Raw genomic sequence first — 9426 nt, 5'->3', positions numbered from 1 at the left:
ACCCTGTGATCAGTGACCCAGCACACTAACAGCTGAGTGGAGCACAACCTGACACATATACACTACAACTTACCCAATAGGCTGTATACACCAATCAGCCAAAACATTAATACCTCCAATACTACTGAGTAGGTCCCCCTTGTGCTGCTATAACAGATATGAAGGTTTCCCGCGGTGTCTGACACCAAGAACCAAAGGAACCAGGTCGTGATGCTTGTCCTTCCTTGGATCACCTTTGGTAGGTACTGACCACCGTATATCGGGAACACCCCACAAGACCTGCCTGATGTTTTGGAGATGTTCTGACTGGGTCAGTTTGGTTCTTGTCTGATTGGGTCAGATCCTTATGCTTGCCCATTTGTCCTGTAGACCTCAGGACTGTAGATAAAGAGCGGGGCCTGCCCAAACCACACCTCTGTGCTTCATACACTACAGTAATAATTGCACTTCACAGGGGGTGTACTATTTTTATGACACTTTGTAGTGTGGTAGTGTGCGGTTTGGGACGTGGCCTTGGAGTGTGGTGTACGCTGTAGCCTGATCTATACCACCTTGTTACTCTCCACTCCAGCACAAGCTCAGCCTATCATGAGCCAGCCCCACCACTACCAGAAGGAGGATCATCTTACTCACCCAGAGAGAGAGCGAGAGAGGACAGTAATGCTCTCTGGAACTCCTGGATGTCGCAGATGGCTGTGGCATCACCAGGGATCAAACCTCTGATCTCCAGCGCTTAGACGGCTGCACCACTCGTGAGACTGGAAGAGCTCCTCTACAGACCGATAACACACAGTCACACAGTGTCAGAAACCACATACACAAAGCTATCAGAGATTAGGCCTAGCGTTAGCATCATGCTAATGACTTGAATTGCTTGTTAGCTGTTAGCCATTAGCTGCCTAAAAACAAGTAAAACTGAGACTGCACAGTGCTTGCACTTGGTGGTATGAGGAAGAATCAGATAAACCTGGAAAAGCAGTAAGAAGAGAGAGGGCAGGATAGTCCTGACACACACACACACTGACACACACACACACACTCACACACACACAGATCAATTTACAACCTCAAACAAGCAAGTCTCTCTATTCAGACCAAAATGGGCCGTTGTTGCACTGAGGGACTTCCAGGTTTCATTTGCTTCATAAAGTTACCTTCCTCACAGTGTGTGTGTGTGTGTGTGTTGTGCTGCCCTGGATAGCTGCTGATTCACAGGCTGTTGTTCTGTGAGCTGCTTGGTGACCCAAGAAGAAAACCTGACCTGAAATGTGCTCACAATCTCCCAAAAACAGCAAGTACATCATATGGACAAAAAGTTTGTGGACGCCCCTTCTAATGAATGCATTCAGCTACTGAATCAAAGCAATGTGCAAATACACACACACACACACACACAGCTTGTCTAGTTCCTGTAGAGAAGTACAGCCAATAGAATAGGACTCTCTGGCGCAAATAAACATCATGACCTTAGGCTACATGCTGCCTAATGCCAGGCGTGGGCTATAGAGGGGTATAAAGCCCCCCAGCATTGAGGAGCTGTGGAGCAGTGGAGGAACTGTGTTCTCTGGATTGATGGTGGAGGAGCTCCATCCAGTACTTTTGGATGGGATGAGTTGGGGTGGTGATCATGCAACATTCTGACCTCTTTAGGGGACTTTGGTCCAGTGTTACATGGTTGTAGTCCAGCTTTAGGGGGCTTTGGTCCAGTGTTAGATGGTTTTAGCTCTGTATATTTAGCCCTGTGTTGTTAGCCCAGTTTTAGGGTGGTTTGGCCTGGTGTTGTATGGTTTTAGCCCAGTATTAAATAGTATTAGCACAGTGTAAGGGGACTTTGGCCCAGTCTGAAATGGCTTTAGCCCAATGTTAGATGCTTTGTAGCTGAGTCAATGATTTTTAGCTGGGTGGTAAATCTTAGCTCAGTGTTTAATGGTTGTAGCGCAGTGTTGGATAGGTTTAGCTCAGTGCTAGGTGGTTTAGCTCAGTATTAAATGTTTTTCTTTTTGGTTAGCTCAGTGTTTGGTGGTTTGGAGCAGTAATAAATGCCCCATAGATTGTTTTAGGCCTTAACAACACACCTAAAAAAATGTACAGAGACAACTGAAGCAGGTAGTGGTGTTTTTCAGTAATACACCTCTGTAATCCTGTTAAAATATCTCATAAAGTAATACGATCATGATGGCTTAAACCTCCAGAGCAAACATTCATGACGTTTGCTGACTGTCTGAGGTGTAAACCCACAGGGAAAAATGCCTTTCAGGGGAGAGTCCTGGTGATAATGCAGGACTGTTAATCTGTCACTAATCGTCCAAATAAATCTAAACTCTGAGCCATTAATCATTTAAATGAATCAATCAGGCCGTATGACGCCGGTGCAGGGCTGCCGGGATTAGAGCTGTTTGAACTGGATTGAGGCAGATTGAACCGCTTCTTTATTCACCCCTCTGTTCTGAAAGCTGAGCCGGACCTGGGAGAGAAAGGCCCTGCTTATGTAACAGGAGCAGCCAATAACAGTTTTCTAGAGGGGGTGAAAGAAAAGAGTACACACACACACACACACACTCTCTCACACACACCACTGACCATCCAACTCTCTCGCTCCCTTTCTCTCTCCCCCCATATATCTGTATGTATGTATATATATATATATATATATATATATATATATATTGCTCAAACATATATAATATCATATATACATAATATCGCTGATTATGCTGTTTTGTTTTTTTTACTTTTCTCCATAATGTGAATCTGCAGTTGTTCTTTATACTGTATCAGAATTTAAACCAATAGAAATGCTCCAAAATGAATAAATTATTTTGTAAACTGACACACATATATGTGTGTGTGTGTGTGTGTTTATAAATATAACAGTGTAATTGATTAAATTAATGAATAAATGCATGGAATATAATAATTTGATGATATAACCAACATAACCAAAAATCAATGACATTACCACCCTGTTTACAAAAGCATAGATTTCACCAAAGCTCAGATTATAAAGACTGATATAAATACACATTTAAACGAAATAAATAGAAATATTCGACTGTAAAAATGATTGGATAAGATTGTGCTGTAAACATAACTACTACATAACTACTCCCTCAGAGTGTGACAGTGGCGGGGTGTGTGCATGTGTTGCGTGTAATGAAATAAGGCCTGTTTTGTAGGAAAGCGTAGAGTCGGGATACGGTAAGCAGCGTGTAACCCACTCTGAGCCGCAGTTCCGCGAACGCTTCAGCACTTCTCCTCAGTGTTTACATAAACAGGCTGAGAAAAGGTTCCCCATTAAAATCTGCCTGGTTTCGATCAGCTACAGCTGACATAGCCAACTTACATGGGCCTGAATCATTCAATTTGATTGATTGGCTGCTGATTGGGTACTGCCCCAAGCCCAGTCCCCAACAGGGTGAAAAAGTGAAACACGTCCCTGAAGAGACCTTAACCTGGACGACCTCCTCTATATCCTAGCGTCAGTGATCCAGGGGGCGAAGCATAGGGCTAAACCGCCGTACGAAGTGAATAGGGCATGGGTATGGGATGAATATGAGGGCACTGTCCATCTGATTGCTCATTTAAATCCGACTGATAAGAGATGTTATCTCGCGACCACATAGAGGCCCTCGGAATGAGCCGATTTGCATGCTTACAGTATTGCCGTTATTATTTTATAATGATTTTGTATAGCTGCTTTCTGTCTTTGGATTCCACAAGATGTTCCACAGCTTTTCCTCTGAGGTTCTGTATCATGTTGACATGATTGCAGCATTCAAGTTCCTGCAGGTTCTGAGTTTTCAGGTGAACCTTCATGTTCTATCGCATCCTAAAGGTGCTTACTGGATTCAGATCTGCTGACTGGGAGGAACCAGCACCGAAGAACACTGAACTCATTGTCATGATCATAAAACCAGTTTGAGAGACTTCTGTTTTGGGTCATGGTGGGTGGAAGTAGCCGTTAGAAAATGGTAAACTGTGGTCGTGAGGCAATGAGAACGCTTAGCAACAATGATAGTCTGTGGCCTTCAGGCAATGACTGATTGGGATTAAAGCCAATCCCCAACTCCACCATCCTGGACTGTTCACACATGGCTGGATCCATGGATTCATGCTGCTGAAGCCAAATTCTGATCCCACCATCAGTGCTCCTCAGCATATCTCCAGATCCATCAGACCAGGCTACGGTTCTCCAGTCTTCAGCTGGCCAGTGTTGGTGAGCCTGTGCTGAGCCACTGCAGCCTCAGCCTTCTGTTCTTGGTGGACAGAACCAGAATCCAAGGTGGTTCTTCTGCTGTCGTAGCTCTGTATCAGGGTTGGAGGTGCTGGGGTTCATTCTGAGCTGCTTTTCTGTTTCTCAAAACTGTACAGAGGGGTTATCTGAGCTACTGTAGCCTTTCTGTCAGCTCCAACCAGTCTGACTATTCCCTGTTGACCATCTCTCATCAGCAAGGTGTTTCCATCTGCAGAACTGCAGAACCACAGAACCACTCGCTGGATGTGTTTTCTTTAGTCCAACAGGTCTGAGGAACTGAGGATCCCAGCAGTTCAGCAGATCTTGATTTTTTTTTGGATTCTGGCTGATTGGATAAGTATGAATAAGTAAATAATAAAGTGTTCGGAGTGTCTATGTAAGTATCTATATGAAATATTAATATGCACACAGTAAAAAGTGAATGTACTGCTATGTTGCTGTGAGCTGAGCAGACGAGGTTCCACGTTCTTCGGTTCCACGTTGGTGTTTTCTTTTGCTCAGATTAACAGCTTTACAGGTCATTTTCTCAGATGACCTAAAATCTCTGCAAACTACGTATGCAGGTGATATTAGTGTGTGTGTGTGTGTGTGTGTGTGTGTGTGTGTGTGTGTGTGTGAGTGTGAGAGTGCTCACAGTGCGGCACGCCCAGGGGCCCAGGCTAGACCTGAAAAACCAGCCGCCTCCTTCTGTCCCAGACACTGCAGCCCAGCGCCACACACTCACACGCCTATCGGCCAGGTACACACACACCTGAGCCGTGCTTCCCCACACATACCTGTGTCAGGTGAGCACGCTTCAGGAGCATCTACTCGTCTCTGGGATTCTGTTTTTCTTCATACACTCTGTCTCCAGTGTGTGTGTGTGTGTGTGTGTGTGTGGACTATGCCCTCTTCGGTGGACTGAGATTGGATTAGCTTGCACACTCCGGGGAGAGATATTCCACTACCAGGTGTGATCGGACAGGTGAGTTTAGCTGAAAATCACTGCTGGGATTGCTTGTGTGTATGTGTGTGTGTGTGTGTGAGAGAGAGAGAGATTATTCCCATGCATTTTCACAACAAAAATGTTCTGATTGTGGAGGAAACCCAAAGGGAAGGCTGGGGTTATATATATATATATATATATATATAGAGAGAGTACATTGTCTGACTGTATATATATATATGTGTGTGTGTGTGTGTATATGTGTATGTGTATATATACACACATGTAAAGTACCTCTATCTATCTGTATATATGTGTGTGTGTGTGTGTGTGTGTGTGAGTGTGGGTGTGTGGCTTCATATATATATCTACATGTGTGAAAGCCCACAATGGTGAAGGTGAATAGCTAGCATTCCTATACGCTGACCCAGCCATGCCATATTGAGATTCTCCACCTGATTCTCCAGGTAAGCACGTTCACTATTTTCTGCAGCTGTGGAAGCCACCTGAGTCAGAAAAGCCCTGAACACCCCTTACTGACTATTTTACCTAATAATTTAACAACTCCAGCTTACTTCAAGAGCGGTTACCTCTATTTTACCACATTAGCTGAAATAAAACAGTGCATAATGATTAACTTCAGAATTCTCGGACTAATCCAGCGTAAATTCAAGCCACTAGCAGAGCTGTAACGTGTCCTGTAAGATAAGGACAGTATAGACCAGTGTCTGTCAGCCACCTTTTTAGCGTTTAATTTTCTGACCTGCCTCAGATAACTATGAGACCCTGGACGGTCGAGGTGTTGAGTCAGAAAGATTGCTGAGCCCTGAAACAATGACTTTATGACCGTCGCTCTGATACGACACCTTCTGAGCTGCCTGAGCTTTGGACACTCTCTCTCTCTCTCTCACGTAGCTGATGACTGATGAGATGTTAAGCTTTGTTAGCTTTGTTAGCTCATGCTTTTGGGCAGCCTGGGCATGCCATTTCCAGTTAATCCCAGTGGTCAGAAGAGCAGGAGTGCAAGAGTGCAATGTGCAGTGCTGTCCAGAACTGTGATAAGCGAGGATCACATTCACACCTCCACACTATTTGAACCTGTCTGAACCAGTGGGGAAGCCTTAGGGCCTCATAGGCCTTCAGAGAGAGAGCGAGAGTGCGAGAGTGAGAGAGAGAGAGTGAGAGAGAGAGAGAATGCTGAAAGCTAATATCAGAAGATGAGAAGAAAATATTCACTCAAACTACGCTCAGAAAGATTAGCCACTAGCCGGAGACGTGCCCACTAGAGACCCTGATGAATTGGGCTATTGTCTGAGCTGAAGGGGGGGGGCTGATCTTTCATGGCTCTAATTAAGGGTAAAAGTTGAGGTGATGACGTGAAGGCATGGAGTCTCACCTGGTGGAAAACTGCTGAGCACACCTGCGCTCTAATGAGTTTCTCAGCTGGAGATTTACTGGTTAAATATTGACCATATCAATCTTCCGGAACCTCATTCACATCAATATTCTGTGTGTGTGTGTGTGTGTGTGTGTGTGTGTGTGTGTGTGTGTGTGTGTGTGTGTGTGTTAAAGAGCAGTTTAACCTGCGAACAGGAACTTGTGCTGTTTGCGCAACAGAGAGAAAGAAGTAAAAGCCAGATGGAAAGTGACATTTACAGGCCAAATAGTGCAGCAGGTTCCTCTAGGGGTGGACAATACCATGATATTTATTATTATTGTGATAAACGACCTTGCATATATTGTATGGTGGATATCGCTAGCACATGAAGAACACTGCACAACAGCGTGCATTATTATTTAATTAGTCAGTTTAATTGGATTTAGTGCATATATATATATATAATTTTTGTTTTATTATACATTTTAGTTTTTTTTACGTAATTCTAAAGCATTTCTAATGCTCCATTCATCCAAGCCAAACCAAGTATTTAGAGCCGTATAAAGAGCAGCTTCTAAAAATCGTCAAAAATGGAGGTACATCAGTGATATATACATTTTATAAATATATATTTATAAATTTTCACAATATCGCCCACCCATTTCCCCCAAACTCACCAAGCATAAGTTAATAAGCAAATGAAAAAACACAGGATGACCATATTTAGTTTTTTAAAAAGAGGACACTGGGGACACACAGGGGCGTCCATCGCGGTTATGATGTTAAGGCTGGAGGTCTCCAAGTAGGCCTAAGATGTGGGACCATTAATGAATAGCCTTAATAGCCTGTATAGCAGTAATGGCCTCATTCTGTTGTGACTCATGTGTCTTGGTGGTGTTGCTGCCCTCGCCTGCTAACTCCATCTCCCTACTCGTCGCCGGATATCCGACTAACGCTAGCACTGAGTTAGCATGTGTGCCAAAGATAAGCCAGCCTGTGTGTGAGTTTGGGAAGCCAGGAAAAAGAAGCTTTTCGGCTGATAAAATGTAATGTATATGATATATAGCTGTAACAGCCATTGGTCTGGCTAGCTAACGTAAGCTAATCTACAGGGAACCACCCTCCTGCCTAACAGGACATGACTGTTACATTCAAATGCCTAGCATTTACATCCCAAAAAGAGGACATGTCCATGAAAAAAGGGGGACACACTAGGGGACACACTATCGCAACTAACATCCACTCCTTATTGGCCACATTAGCGTGTTTTAGCACTGCTGCAGGCCTAAACCTGTGCACATTTGAGCGGATTAGCCCGAACTTTAACAACCTTGACCTCGGCTCAGGACGTGTGGTGAAATATGTGTAAGGAAGTGTAAAGAAAGGCCCGCTGTCTCAGTAGTGATCACTATAGGACAAAGTGTGTCTCAGTTCACCTGTGGCCTGTATGAGTACGTGTGTGTGTGCAATCCGTCACGCTAAACCAAAGTCATGAGGAGTCACTGCTGATATTTGTGTGTGTGTGTGTGTGTGTGTGTGTTAACGTGTGTGTTTTAACAGCTGTCCCTCGCTGGCAGAGAGCAGGTGTGTTGAATTTCATTCATTAAGACGCAATTAATCGCTCCTGAGAGGTCCTTGGAAACGTCAGTCTGGCCGCTGAGGGCCGTCTCCCCTGCACACGTCAAATATTACTAATCACTCCCAGCTTAGCACTGAACAATACAACACAAAGGAGCTGCTGGCTGCATTGGCAGCTAACCCGGAATTGCATAATTGGTGGAATAAACTTGAAGAAGAAAGAAAGCCATTCATGAACATTTTCCGAACTGCGTACACACAGTACACACAGTACACACACACACACTAACACTTACTACTAACACTTAAAACATAAAAAGTCTACCCAAAATAATGTAATACTCACCCCAGTATCACATACACCAATCATATAGCCATAACATTAATACCACTGGAGTGAGCAGTACAGTGGCTCCAGTCAAGGGGTGGATCTATTAGGCAGTGAGTGAACAGTCAGTTCAGGTGCTGAAGCAGGAAGAATGGACGAGCGAGAATCTGAGAATCTGAGACTGTGATGTTCTAGACAATGACTGGGCCAGAACATCTCCAAAACATCAGCAAGCAGGCCTTGTGGGGTGTTCCCAGTATGCAGTGGTCAGCACCTACCTAAAATGCTGGTGAACATGGGCACCCGAGGCTCATTGAAGCTCATGAAGGTCCCACCTCATTACTTCCCGGACTTGATGTTAAAGGATCTGCTGCTAACGTTTGTCTAGGTGTTCCAGATACCACAGCAGGACACCTTCAAAGGTCTTGCGGAGTCCATGCCTCGAATGGTCAGATCTGTTGAGGCGACACAATGGGAGACCCATTCAGTGTTATGGCTGATCTGTGTTGTGGTGGCCCATTTCTTGTTAGCTACATTAGCTTTGTAGCTTCAGTGCTAAGCTAAATTCAGAGACTACACATGTCTTGGCTGATGTAAGACAATGTAAGACAACGTAACTCCAAATGTTTGTGGACACCCCTTCAAATGAATGCGTTCAGCTACTTTAAGCTGCACCCATTGCTGACACAGATGTGCAAATGCACACAAACACACAGCTTGTCTAGTCCCTGTAGAGAAGAGGTACTGCCAATAGAATAGGACTCTCTGGAGCAGATCAACATCATGACCCTATGGGCCCCATGCTGCCTAATGCCAGGCGTGGGCTAGAGGGGTATAAAGCCCCCCAGCATTGAGGAGCTGTGGAGCAGTGGAGGAACTGTGTTCTCTGGGATGATGGTGGAGCTCCATCCACTTCTAACTCTCGCTCTTGTTGCTGAATGCAATCAAATCCTCACAGCAAT

At 44.5% G+C, this 9426-nt stretch overlaps 1 protein-coding gene across 2 annotated transcripts in view; it reads left to right on the top strand.

Moving 5' to 3' along the window:
- The first annotated feature begins 4970 nt into the window (after positions 1-4970).
- The window catches only part of ncmap (non-compact myelin associated protein), an 11631-nt gene continuing 7175 nt past the window's right edge, over positions 4971-9426 (top strand). The window contains exon 1 of one of the 2 annotated variants that reach the window (XM_072690616.1): positions 4971-5219. The gene's annotated coding sequence lies outside the window, so the exon portion shown is untranslated. Of the gene's footprint in view, positions 5220-5529; positions 5648-9426 lie in introns of those variants that run through there. The other variant, XM_072690617.1, reaches the window with a different exon arrangement.

This window comes from Salminus brasiliensis, chromosome 10 (genome assembly GCF_030463535.1).
Source record: "Salminus brasiliensis chromosome 10, fSalBra1.hap2, whole genome shotgun sequence".
In the NCBI taxonomy this organism is placed as follows: Eukaryota; Metazoa; Chordata; class Actinopteri; order Characiformes; family Bryconidae; genus Salminus; species Salminus brasiliensis.
The sequence above is the reverse complement of the archived record's forward strand: the minus strand, read 5'-3'. Positions and strand labels throughout refer to the sequence as shown.